Source organism: Ciconia boyciana, chromosome 1, assembly GCF_034638445.1.
Source record: "Ciconia boyciana chromosome 1, ASM3463844v1, whole genome shotgun sequence".
NCBI classification, from domain to species: domain Eukaryota; kingdom Metazoa; phylum Chordata; class Aves; order Ciconiiformes; family Ciconiidae; genus Ciconia; species Ciconia boyciana.
In genome coordinates this window covers 202,736,760-202,750,986 of record NC_132934.1, presented here as the reverse complement: position 1 = coordinate 202,750,986, position 14,227 = coordinate 202,736,760, and the positions used below count along the sequence as shown (strand labels likewise).

General features: G+C 40.5%; 1 protein-coding gene across 1 annotated transcript in view; it reads right to left on the bottom strand.

The window, feature by feature from the left end:
- GUCY1A2 (guanylate cyclase 1 soluble subunit alpha 2) overlaps positions 1-14,227 on the bottom strand; it is a 169,010-nt gene that overhangs the window by 120,621 nt on the left and 34,162 nt on the right. The gene's annotated exons all lie outside the window — the stretch shown is intronic.

The window sequence follows — 14,227 nt, the reverse complement described above, 5'->3', positions numbered from 1 at the left end:
CTGTAAGGTCTTAACCAGCTGCTCATGCTCTGGGGGAATTTCAGATAATTTCCATGCCCCGGGGGACCCTTGGAAGGTTGCATTCCTGCTGATACTGCATAGGCTGTTGACCTGCTGTCGGGGAAAGCTGCAGCACTGCTCAGCCAAACAGCCCCTGGCTCGGGCATCATGTCGCACTAGCAGCAGTGACTTGCCTCCTCATTCACAGCTGGCCAGGCCAGACCAGTTTAGAGGTGGAGTTCATCCACATTTTCCAGCAAAATACCCCACAGGGTATTTTAGAGTTACCTGTGTGCCCAATATGTTTCTGGCCAGTCCTGCCAATGCACAGTTCAGTACACAGGAGCAACGGGCTAACGTGTCCTTCAAAGTTCCACCCAACAAGACTATTCCCATACAGACACATTCTTTCAATACCAAGAGCTTTTGCTGATAGAGTATTTTGTAGAGGACATTTTTACCTGTGCCACGAAAAAACCAACAGATCAAACTTTCTGCAAGATATTGTCATTTCATCTCAGACACCTCACTCTGGTGTTGCTTCCCTCGGCAGATTGCAGGTTAATTCCCTTTATATTATGATTTTGTAAAATGGGACCTGCATTAAGATAATATTAACAATAATTTTAATATATCTATTTTAATTACAACATCTTAAGACAAAATCTTGGATCTGTCCTGTTTTCTTAGTTAAGTCATTTCTTGATCAAATTCTCCTTGACTTCACACAGAATTTATATTCTTACCCAGTAGTTACTCAGACAAGCATCTGACGACTTCACTGTAAGATCTGCCACTGAAAGGAGCCTAGGGTTTGGCCTACAAATAGCCACTCGTGGCTGAAAACAAATCCAGAAATAAACACTTGGGGGGGTGGTCAATCAGTTATTTCACTTCCTAATTTTGTAGAGCTGTACTTTGGCATAGGTAGAAAACATGTGTTAGTCACTTCTTGTTATTAATTCATTGGTAATTTTGTGGACATTTCCCATAATGAATACTACAATCTCTACTTCTACAGTGACTATAGAAACGAGTCTTAAAATGTCAATCAAATTAACACATATAAAAAGATAAAGCTTATACAATTTTTTAAGTCACAGTTTGTTGAAGGGTAAATTAATTTTTTAGAGAAAAAGTATTTTTTTCTAAAAAAAAATAAGATAATTATTTACGATCGCCTCTCTTTCAAACTAAAAAATACAGCAATACAGTATTGATGAAGTAAACGCCTCCTGTTTAGAAATAAAAGTCTAATTCCCTGAACACTCCATATGGACAGCTTCTGTTACCAAAAGAGTTTCATGCTCAAGACATTTGTAGGAGCAGTCACCAAATTTATTTTCTGCATTTAATGTCAAATTAGACTTTATTTTGCTCTCCTTACTCAAAATAAGTACCCTTCTCCCAAAGTAATCCTGTTGAAACTGGGCTGATGATAACTAGTAAGATAAATCAGGAAGTAACATCTTATTTATCCTGAGCGAAGGTACCAGGTTTTGGTCCCACAGTATCAGGATGATATACTTAATTTAGAATTGTAACTTGATTTATGTTATCAGTTTAGGGGTCAGGAGATCCTGACCACATCTGCTGGCACTTCTCTTTGCTTTTATACTCTCAGTCATGCCTCACTACACCAATACTGACAGAATGATTTTTTTTTTATTGTTACCGTTGTTTCACAGATTATTCTACTAAAAAAATTTGGAATTTCTGGACAGTGCAAGCAGTGGGCTGCTAGGATGGTCCTTCAAGTCCTGCTAGTCTGGTATGGTACCCTGGTGTGTTCATCACATTCAGTGAGCCCATATATGATTGTATGACACTATGGGAAAAAACAGAATCAGAACAAATAAGTCAGTTATTTTTAAATACTGTTTATGGATTTGTCAGTGTTATTCCCATGTTCCCAGAACTCTCTGTGGAGTTCCCCATCACCCAAAATGGCTCCAAAAGCCTTTCAGGACCCTCTGATGCTGCTGAACATAGCTAGGAAACCTCTCAGATGTTTCTGCATTTTTGGCTGACAGAAAATATTCTCAGCTATTTTATCCCCATATTCCCAGGAACAAATGCCAGAAACTGAATGTTCAAGACACAGAACAGAAGTTATCCAATAACTGAATTTGAAGCCTTCCTGAGCAAAAAGGAAATAGACTGAATCAGCAGTCCACTGAGATGAGTGAAAAAATTTGATGCCCTTTTAATGATATGTTCCATGCTTCTTTCACATGGAAAACAATGCTGCCTGTCTGAACAGCACTGACATCGTTGCTGTAGTCAGTATTTTTACAGCATATTTTTCCTTTAAAATTAAAAACTAAGTACAATTCAATGAAGCTGAAAAATCAAAGTTCTTTCAATATGAAGTATCTCCTTTAGTATTTGCCAAGCACTGGTATTTTTCCCCTTGGGTCTCAGTGGAGCTGAAATAAATATAGCCTCTTCTGTTCTTTTCTTGGTAGCTCTCCTTTATTGGCATAACAGAACTCTGGGAATAGGGGATCTCTTCATTCCTTTTGTCTGACGTTTGCCAGGTGCAATGTCCATGGAGGCAGAAAGTACTTTCACAGGGGAGTCATCCAAAAGCCTGCACTGCAAAGAACTCTGAGCCACAGCAAGCACAGCCAAGAATTATCCCCAGGCTCTGTTAATCCATTCAAACATTCTCTCTGCTGGATGCCTTTGAGGTAACACAGCAGAAAGCACCAAGGGTTTTACAAAAAATTGCAGCAAATCTTTTATATTTAAGTAAAACATTTAAAATATAATTAATTTAGAATTCACTGGGCATTCCCCATGAAAGTTGTACACTAAGACAAGAAATCAGTCTGTGCTCTATCATATAAGATCAGGTTTAGTATCATCCCTTTCTAAGTGAAGTCATGCAGATAAGGAGAAGCTACTTGATGACTGAAATCATCCAACACTCTTTATGGGGGGAAGGATTAAAAGACAAATTTAAGCGGCAAAGATTCTTGGCATCAGTGGAAGGAGGGGACATAACTGATTCACACCTCACGCCTATTCTGGGGCTCATGTCTCAGTGTCACTGATCTTCCCTTCTCAAACAGAACCAAAACAGCAGAACGTGCCGAGGTGTTGCAGAGGAGCCTACCCCCATCACACACAGAATGAAAAAGAAGTTAGTCTGCCCAGTTTTTTCTTTCTTCCTCAAGCCATTAAGCACGCCTTTGCTTTTGTTTTGTGACAGGCTTATTGACCCTTCAACAGTCATGACTGAAGGCCTCCAAAGTTATCCCAATTTGAATATCTTTGCCCATTAAAATACCTGCTTAAGAAATGGATTTATTAATAGATTGCTTGCAAATTTGGGGTTATTCTTCAAGTTCGCCCAAACACAGCACAGGCCAAACATTTTTATGCTCTAAGCTTTTATTTTATGAATTTTCAGAAGCAGTTATTTTTGTAACCTGTCAATATAAGCCATCTTTTTTAAACACTTCCATAATATTATCTATACTGTCTTAAGGAGGATCCTCTAGACCTACATTGTCATCAGAACAGACATCTTTAAAGCTACCAGTTCAACATTTGAGGAAGGAAATACTAGACTGAAGTACGGAGACGTGCCATAATCAGACCCTACCAACTCCAGTCATGACAGCTGGAATCCACTAAAGCACTGGAATATTCCTAGGAAAATGCTGTTGGAAAGACATAGCAATTAATAGCTAAAAATCCTTATGTTAAAGCAGATGCAGATGCCTGAGCATTCACACACCACCCGAGACTTTAACTGCTAGGACCAGAGCCCCTTCACAGCAGGCAGCTCCACTGAGCCAACGGGTGCCTCTTTTCGACTCCTCGCTCACGCACGCACACACACACACACACACACACACACACACTCTCTCTTGGGTGCTTTCTGTTCCCTGTAGCTCAACCCTAGGTTTCCCAAAGCAGAGTCTCCGATACGATGTACACCAGATGAATTTATTGATTGGTACAGCGGTGAAAAACAGCTCGAGCTGGGTGCCTCCGGAGAGGGACCCAGAACAAAGAAATCCCTGGGCAATGATACCCTTACAATTTAAGTTCTCTTCCCCTCACGAGACAGTTCAGACCAATAGTAAGATTAAGGTCTGGGGTCTTCCCATTCTTTATTGGGCCCTTTCATTGTCTCTAGGCAGGCCGTTTCTTCTCTTCTCTCTAAGGTTGTAACTTCAGCTAAGGTTGAAGCTTCCTCATCTTTCTGGTTTGCACTGGTTTTGGGGGCCTTCCTTCATGTAGCCAAGTAAAAGTTCAGTGTACGATCAGTGGATCTGGGTGAAAGTTCACAGCTTGCGGCCTAAGGCTTCCAGAAGCCTTGATACTAATGCTATATATTGGATTCCATTTGGGCTAGAAAGAGACTACGACAACATTTATTTATGCAGATCAAACTACATGTTCATAAGAGTCCCTTCTAGGCACAACATCTTTGGACCTATAGGTAGGGCAAAAAGGATTCAATCTCTAAATTTTCAAAGAAAAAGAAAGGTGATGAGAAAATGAAAATGAAATATGTTTATATTCCTGATAGGGTTGCATAGACCCTGCTCTGCTAGTGGTCCCACAGTAGAGTGAGAATCATTACAGGAAAAGCTGCTGTCCAGTGTGAACAAGAAGATCAATTCCAGTTCTTAGAAAGAAAGAAATAGAGTAACAAGTATCATAAAATACATAAAACTCAGAAGGCAGATAGAAACTGCTTTGGTCAAAATGTTCAAAATAATATTTAAATGTATCTTCACCTAGGACTGAATTTTAAAACATTTACCTCTTTCTGAGGTGTCAAAATACCAAATATTTATTATTTGTTTGCAATCTGCAAAGAGGAACAAGTTTATTCTCTTTTGAAACAATACAGGAGGAAAATTATGTGTTAGGAATATCTTACATGCCTGTCCTGGGTCTGTAGAAAAAGAACATTTAATTCTCTTTTCAGATACTCATTCCAAGTCCTCACTTATAAAAGCCAAATGTTAGTGACAGGAACAAACAATATAAATATTATTTTATGGGTTAAGTCATGTCACTTTCTTTAATTATGATGATATGAGGGGGTTGTTATATACTTTTTAAAAGGAAATGTATCATAGATAGTTTTAGCGGGACAGAATGTGAATATATATGGTTATAAAAGGCATATTCAAAAAAAATGACGAACGAGACAATCTACAAAATTTGAGGAATCCTCAAGAGAGAACATTACAAAACTCTGGATTATTTTTTTTCCCCTATGATGGCTTAGGACAGGCAGAAGAACCTGGGCACATCCCTGTGTTCCCTCTAAGCAGTACTTTTGTGGTTTATGTAACTCCTATGTCTAAATGTTGATTACTGAGATAACTTCTGTCTTAGCATGTCCTAAAAACCCACACGTGACAAAGGAATATTCCCAGAGCAGCAAACCACTGATCTGCCTGGCTGGGCTGTACACTTAAATGATTACTCCATCCTCAGCAGTGTAAAGAATTGCAAGGGAAAGGCTCATCCTTCCTGAGTGAGTACTCCTGGCTCCTCAACACGCCATTTCATCATTGCAAAACATGTGCTGAAACGTTGATTAGAACTGCTGGCATGGACTGCCTGCCTGGCAATAGGTGATCTACTGTAATTGAGACTGTCAGTCACTGCCCTTGGAAGACTCTGGAGAAGAGAGCAGGGTAAATATTGCACATCCTTGGCAAGACTACAAGGCAGCAAAACGTGACCTAGTCAAACGTATTCACGTCACACCATTTTCCACTCTGCATCCATTAAGGTTGCCGTTGCTGCTCAAGGATAACGGAAATGCTGCACCTAAGTATTAGCAAATCAGCACCTGGCTTTTGCAGGTCACTTTTGTAAGTTTTGACTTTTGCAAATCACTATTATCTTGCTCTTTCATACTACTGCTAATTATTCCTAGTGGGGCAACATGCAAAATAAGCTAAGTGTTACTTCATAGTAGTATTCCTTTTGATTCGAGTCTTATGACCTCCAAAATTTACGATGTCTGATTAAGCTACATTCCCAGAATATAAAAGGGGTCAAAACCAGGTAGAAATCAGAGGCAAAGTAATTTTCTGTCAGCTGTCTACCCTGCCTGGGTCCACAGCACAGCAAAACATCAGCAAAGTTCCTATTTCATGGAGAGTTTCAGAACTTAAGAGCTTTGCCTCTGTGGAAATAAAGCATGCAGAATCTAGGGCAAGATGCATGCACAGTGAGCATGAGTAAATTAACATATGTACAGTCAATCCATGCTGTCAACTATAATATAAACTCAAAAAACTAGCTACTTATGAGATAGGATTGGAGGACCCAAGCCAAGTAGTCAAAAACTGGTCCAAAACTACTAAGCTACACTTCAAAACCAAATAGGAAGGGAATCCCATGGTCCTGATTTGAGGTTTCAAGACAAAATTTAAGGTGGAAGGAAAAAGTGGAAAGCTTCCTTTCCACTCCCTGGGCTCTTTGGCCATGCAGGGCCACTCTGCGAGTAACCTGGAGTAACTCAAGCTTGTTCTCAGGCAAGGAGCATGCTCCAGGAGCAGGGTTAGCTGGAGGTTTTGGCATTTGCCAGGTAGAGGTGACCTTACAACTGAAAGCTGCCAACACAGGTAGTTCCAGGCCTTGCATTTGCTAGCCCTCAGAGCATTAAGTTTAGCATTTATGCTCAGAGGCACACGCAGGTGTTCCCATAGCCTCCGACTTCCCACCCATGCACTTGTGGGAGCTCATGTACAAAACCCACTCAACCCACAGGGAGACACTCGGGCTTTTCCCCTTCTTTCTAAGGCTACTTCAGCAAAGAGACACAGAAAAGAAGTCTTAGCTTGCCTACGTGCATTGCCCAGTTGCAAGTGCCAGGACAGGAGGGAGGAAGGTAAATAGTGACCAAATGTTTCTACTTTAATTCAACCATCCCAAGGAAAATGGCTTTTTTTTGACATCACACCTATTCAGATTAGAGGACTGTGATGCCATGAAAAGCACAGTCACTAAAGAACTCACATGAGCAAATGAGGAAAAGGAGAAAAATGTATTGTGAATAACCAATACTTAATTTTAGTCACTAGAAGAGAGAGGTAGAAAAAATGCATTCCTGAAAATCAAACTGAGTTGTGCCTGAGTACTCTCATTATGCAATGTAAAAATTAATGAAATGCGCTTTTTTGTTCCAGTTATGACATAGTGTAATTTAGAAACCCATTCAAAAACTTTCAATCAAATAGAGAAAGATGGACATTTTCATGTGCAAGCATCTTCCCTATCATAAAAGATTATACAAATCATAAGAGGGGAGAGTTCACCATGGCGTCAAATTGTTTTAATAGTCACTTGACTCAATAAAATAATTTCCAAACAGCTTCTTTGGTTTTCAGCTAATGGAAAAGAGAAGGGAGTATTTTATCTTTAGATTGTTACACTTATTCTTCAGTCCTATCACTGAAAACATTTTAAAAATGACATTTTCATTTGCCTGTCTTAAAGAAGAAATATTAAAAATTCTGGGCCACTTTCACAGTGTTATTAAAGTTTTCCGATGCACAGTCACTCGTGAGATAAGAAAGTCATGTCATCTATTGTTTCTTATAACCCATCACAGTCTCTAGAAGCAGTCAAGCCAGCCTATCCAATTCATCTTGAAAACCATCAAAGTCCAAACACATTTTGACAAGCAAACGGGTGGGATCCTAGCGTTAGCAGAAACAGAAGACTCAATTTGATTCTGAGAGCTCCAGGAGCCTGCAAAGCAATGGGAGCTTAGAGTCAAAGGCTGACTGACTGTGAATAAATCAGCTCTGGGAGAAATTAGAATTTCTAGATCATAAGTGACAGATGTTCCTCATGCTAGAATGACTTTCAGGCCACTTCATTTGAATTTTATTAGGAGAGGAGGAAAAACACAGTTACAAAGCAAAAGCAAAATATTTCAAGATTGGCTGTGGTGGGTTTTAAATTAGTCTGCCAGTGTCAGGACTGCTTGTTTCATTCAGTTGGTCCAGAATAAAAATAAAAAGTAGCAGATAAAGGATAGACTGTCAATATAAAAAAGGGGACAATGTACTTCCTGGATTTGAAAATGCATTATTTTTATAACGTTTCCAACAGTCAGCAAACACAATGGGAAAGTGCTGTGCTGAAGCAATGGGGTAAGCAGGCTTCCTCGCCAGCTGCTCCACTCTGCACACAATGTCCCCACAGACCTGGCTGAAAGTGGCTGAAAGTGGCCACCAACCAGAGAGGTCTCATCTTCACAGTTTCTAGTAAACAGTGGACCTTATGTCCACAGGATGCCACAGAAGCTGACAGTATGAACTTCCCCTGGTTCATAAGGTGCTAGAGAAAATTATGGAGGAGTCGTCCTGCGGGGGCTATCAGGTGCCACATCCTGGATGCCACCACAAGAGGATGTGCTTTCATCCTGGGAGAGCTAAAAGCTGGGTGTATTACAGCACTGCAGACTTAAACTTTTTCTTATATTTTTCATTAAGCATTGTCTGTTGGTCACTGTAAGAGTCAGCATGCTGGACTGGATGGACTTTTGATCTGATCATACATAGCAAATACATAGCTGAGTGACTGAAAGGAAATATTCAACCTAGAGATGGCACTTCCTCATACCATGGAAGAAGGACTAGATGAATAACTCCATAATTAAACAAAACAATGGAAATGAAGGGGGGAAATTCCCACCAACTTCCACTGAATCAGCCTACATTTTAAAATGAACACTTGTTTATTACTCAGCATTTTTAAAAATCTGGCTGTTTACTACATGCTTACCTATACACTTTAGAATCTAACTTTCCAGACGCACTTTTTAAATCTTGGCTCTGGATTGGTTTATTTTTATTTATTTATGCATTTATATGCATTTATCTAAATCAGTACACTGGGACAAATTCCTGCTGGTGCAGTCTAGCTCATCTACCACAAACCTCTCCTCCCCACTGACAACAGCTGAGGTGCTGGCTCAGACAGCCTGCACAATCAGAAGAGCTATAAAAAAGCTGACACTACCATTTTGCTGGATGTTTTATCATTACAGAGTTGGTGTTTCTTGAAAATCTGAACTATATGTGGTATTTGGAACTTCTTGCAATATAAGATTTTCAGAGGATTATTTTTGTCAAACCCAATGTTTCATATTTTTTAAATGTTGTATTATACTATAAATGTAAAACATTTTCCTAATAAAAAGTATTTTAAATCCAAATTTATTGAACAAAACATTTTAACACAATAAAAGTAAATTTTCCCGAATCCCTGGGAAGTTTTATATAGTGATTTTAATAAAATGGCATATTCAAAGTGAATACATTCCACCAGAAAAAATTCTGGCCAGCTTCAGTAATGCAGTTTTAGGTGCCAGCTTTATTCTTAGGCAGGTTCTCTGAATTAAAGTGTTTGCAGGTCTAACAGTATCTCCAAGGCCAGTGAGTATCCTTATAAAAACTGATTTATTTCTAAGGTGGAAAAGGGCTGTTAGTCTGAGCAGGAGAGCAGTAGTACAAGAAAAATACAGCTGCACAGTATCTGGCAGGGAACCAAATAATTTCTTTCATGATTCATTTTCAACTTTCTTGCCAACTGCATGCCAAGTCACAGTTTCAGAAAGGCACCCACAAACCAGTGCTGGCAGGGCTCGTCCTGTCAATCTGTGCACAGAGAGGACTGGGTCTGGATCGAGGCCCTGGGGACGCAGTGGGTCCCTGCGAGGGCAGCCCTGTCTCCTCTCGATCTGCCCGGCACTGATGGCACCAGAGTGGCATGTGAGGAGGACGTTAGCCAGGAGAGGAAAACCAAGCGTCAGTCCTTGCCTTCCCATACAGCCAAAAAGTGAAGCAGATCCAGCTGTCTCACTATACTGTCAAGGAGGCAAGTATTTACATCATGTCACAGACAGCCTTGTTCATTAGTATAGTCAGGAAACGACTGTACTCAGGAAGTACCTATCAATCAGGAGCTTCCAGCCCTTGTCTGATCAAGAAATGGTGGGAGGGCTGCCCACCTGCACTCATGCTACATGCGCACCTTACTTCTGGGTTATCAGCTGCATTTTGTCTTGTTCTCTGCAAAGAAAGATAAAGTGGAAAATTCTTATGGTGCACTTTCAATGAAAACTTGAAATGTGGCCTTGGTGGCAACCAAAAGAAAGATTTGTGCAAGGTCTCACCATTAAGGTGAGGGGGAAGTTACCAGGCTGCTTGAGAAAGGCAAAGTCATTGAGGCAGCAGAATCAGGTAATATCCACTGGGGAGCTCTGTGAAAACAAATAGCATATGCAAAGAGACATGGTAAAAGATGACCTGCCTTAAAAACAATGGTGACTCACAGAGATGAGGAATTGACTTCTGTTGGAAAAGTAAGAATGTCGAAGTCCTGCAGAAGCTCAGATAGGAGACAGCAATGTTGATACCACACATGTCTAAGTAGTGCTCACAAGTAAAACATTGAAACAGTCATGTCAACACACTCTCTGCACAGGTGAGAGAGTCAGGAAGAGACTTGGGTGCAAACATGCCATCTGCTTTGTGCAAACACCTGGAGCTGCTGCCAGGGAGGGAGTGGTGGTGCTTCCTGGACGGTCGCTTGGCCAGGAGGACCCACCACCGAGGACTGTGGGGTGCCTAGAGGAAGGCAGCTCCTGTCCCCCTGCGTGGCAGTGCGCAACCATCAGCTCCCTCGCATGCCAGGACTTTCATGGAAGGAAAACCTCAGTGGATGGGCTCCACAGGGGCTTCAGAACACTCCAGAAGACAAGTTCAGACCCAGTCCTCTCAATTTAAATTATATCTTATTCCATACGTGACTTCACTAACTTTCATTAAACTCTTGTGGAGTACAGTTGTATTGACCATGTGTGAAGGTATAAGCAATCAATCCCAAATGGTTAATTGCCACAATAAATGTATTTTTGATTGTTGCAATAAATAATTGCTCCCAGAGAGAGAAGTGTAGAATGAGTTTTCTTAGAGAGGTGAAACAGCAATATTTGTGATCTTGTTATTTAGGGATAATACCCAAAATTTGGAAAATCTGATTGCATGCAAGTGAAGCTCTCCGGTTAAACACAAAAAAACCCTGAATAAAAATTAGTGTGAAATGTGAAAAATAACAGAATGTTTGTACAGTAAGTAGAGCAACAGGGCCCTAATACTCTCTTCAGCAGCTGGGTAGTACTATACTATAAACAACAAACAATAACAAGAATTTAGTTGCATGGGAAAACTAGAAACCTTAGAGGCTGATCACATTCAGCTTTTATACATCTAAAGAGCTGTATGCATACTAGGAAGCATGACCTAAACACAGTCATAATTGTTCATATAGACAATTTTGAATGTGCAGAATAATCAAGAAAAACCCAAAGCATCAGTGTGGATAACTTGATCACTGCAGAAAATAAAATGGAAGGACAGAAGGCGGGAAGGAAGAAAGGATGGAAGTAAACGATCACATCCTGTCTTATTCTGGATTAGTTTGTACAATTTGGTTCTTATTTTCCACAGACTTACGAGTGTGTTTAGTTGCAAACTTATGATAAGTTCAGGTCAAGTCAGTGAGACTGCTGACCTAATACATTTATACAATTTCTTGCTATTTTGGGGAATAAATGCTTGCATTGTCCACATGTGTCCATTGTATAATGGAGACTGAAATATCAGCCAAGCAAACAGCAAAACATTAGAATTATGACCCAGGAGTATGGATGGTGTTGAAAATTGGGATTAAAGCTATAGAGTCCATGTTCTTCAGGTGGGGAGTTCTTTTTCCTGTTTGTTCCCTACAACAATGGGATCCTGTAAATGCTCAGAGCTCCAAGGAACAGCTGGTTACATATCAAATTAACAAAACTTTGCTGAGATATTGATGCATTGATGCATGAGGCTGTGCTTCTGCAAAGGTGTACGTACATCTCCGCAGGAAGTGCTACCGACCACCTAGACCTCATAGACCTTACATCAGAAATTTAGGATAGTGTTATAAAGCCAAGTCATTTATTCCAGCGATTCAAATCCCAGTAAATCAAAGCACACAAATGAGCCTTTGCATAAATGGGACAAGCACTAAGCACCCTGAAAGTCAGGACAGGTAGGTTTTTTAATTTGCTTCTGGGTGCTGAGTTAGGGAAAGATCATGATTTGTGACTTACTTTCATCTGAACACGGAGCTGGTGTCAGGACTAAATGAAAACTGTTTTGTTACTCTGTCGTTCTCACTGCAAGCCTGAAAAAAGATCTAATTTATGTGTGGAAATGAAGATAAAAGTGTTTTGAATAGAGGCTGAAAGGTCTTCTGTTCGTCGCAAAGCCTTTTAAAACATTTTTTATTTCTTGAGGAACTACTGAGACATCTGAACAGCTTCAGAACTGCAGCAGAGTTGTTTCGGTCACGTCCTTTCAACTGCCATTTAAAGTAACCAAGTCTGAAAAGTGTTGAGGTTATTGTAGAGTCAGAATTTTATTAAAAAAACATAAATAGCTGTAAGTGGGATGCAATTCCAGTATGAACTGAATAGAGGTGTGTGACAGAGAAATAGAGAAATACCTAAGTCAGTTACTGCCAGTTTTTAAGCGAGGTCATGCTTACAGCCACTGATCTACCTGCCCAATATTCAACTTCCAAACAAGTGTTGGCAAACTGAAAAGAATTCCAAAATGAGCTACATGAGTGACATGAGCCCTGGGAAGATAATACAGCATGCAGTTCCCAAGGCTCAGTCTGTTTTTTTCATTCAGGAGATATTAAGGACTTGAGCACAACATAACAGTATCGTCATGTCTCTCCTCTCAAAATTTTTGGAAGCAAGACAGCCACAACCTCTGAATCTGTGCAAGCTTTCACTTTGGAAACAAAGGGAATATCTAGCAAAATGCATCACATGTTGAGCTTCGTTTACTCACAAAGCTTCGTTTAACTACTCACAAACAGAAACTTTTGGAAAGTGTTTATAAAATGGGTGATTCAGAAGAAAATACCTCTTCAGCTAAATTGACATTCTCAAATTAATTCGCATGCCTGCACCACAACATTTACCTCAGGCCCTCTGCACCTCACCATCACCCTTTTTTCTCTCATTTACACCTTACTGTTCAAAACACAATTTTTCTCCTAACTGCTGGCAGACAAAGGATTTCCTTTACTGTCATTCTCTTCTACCCGCTTCTCAAGAAAACCTGAATTGTTACTACTGTGCTAGCACTGACACTTGTTCAGGGTCTGACTACACATGACTTTAAGACGGAGAGGGTCACTCTCCCAAGTGGTAGCTGGGCCCACCGCTGATTCAATTCATTACCCGCCTGTAATGACACATGGTACAAAGCACAGCAATGATGCAAGAATGCACTCAGAGCTGCACAGCTTGATAGTACAGAACAAGCTTTTGAAATCAGAGTTCCTTCCCAAACTGGCTGCTAAAACCTGCCTCCAGCAAGCTCCACTCCCTGCCACCTCTCCTATGAGGAAGCCACAAGCATATGAAACCTGCCCAGGTGAAAGAATGTTTTCTTTAACTTGCAATTAGGAAAAAAAGTTTTAAAAGCCCTCCCCGCCTCTCAACCTTCTTCCTCGTCAGAGTGATTTACAGCAGATTCATGAAGAGCAGAAGATGGTCAAGGGGCTGTGACTCTGTCCCAGGGCAGGGGAAGGTGCCTAAGAGGGATGGGCAGGCTCTGAGGGAGGAAGGAGCACAGCGCAACCCTCTTTCAAAGGAGAAACAATTGTGCCGAAAGGTAGCTCAGAGCCAACACCTTCAAACTTTTCACACAACACTTCCTTTTCATAATTAAAGGCTAGGGTGACTTTGAGGACAGATTCTGAAAAGTAAATTCCCCTTTGGTTTTAAATAGGTTGAACTACATCAATTCATACAAAATGAGAAGCACTAGTTTGCTTCTCTTGGGGGAACATGTTGTTTCCAGGGAAAAATGCAGCAGAAACATGTTTATTGGTGCCAAAGAGCAGAGCCAAAGAGGAGCTGGAAACATCGCTGTTGTCAGAAGTGGCTATATTTTGAAAAGAACACAGAACTCGATATGCAGCTACCACAGGAGTCTTTCTGAAACTCTGGCCCAGTGTAGGTAGCAAAACTGAGGTGGAGTTTCTCAAGCTATATCCAGACCACCTAAACTGTAAATGTGGCACCCACAGGCAGAACTTAGGTGTCTAAATATCCAGTGTGATTGAGATTGACTATTCTTGGGTGCTATCTCTTAAAAAC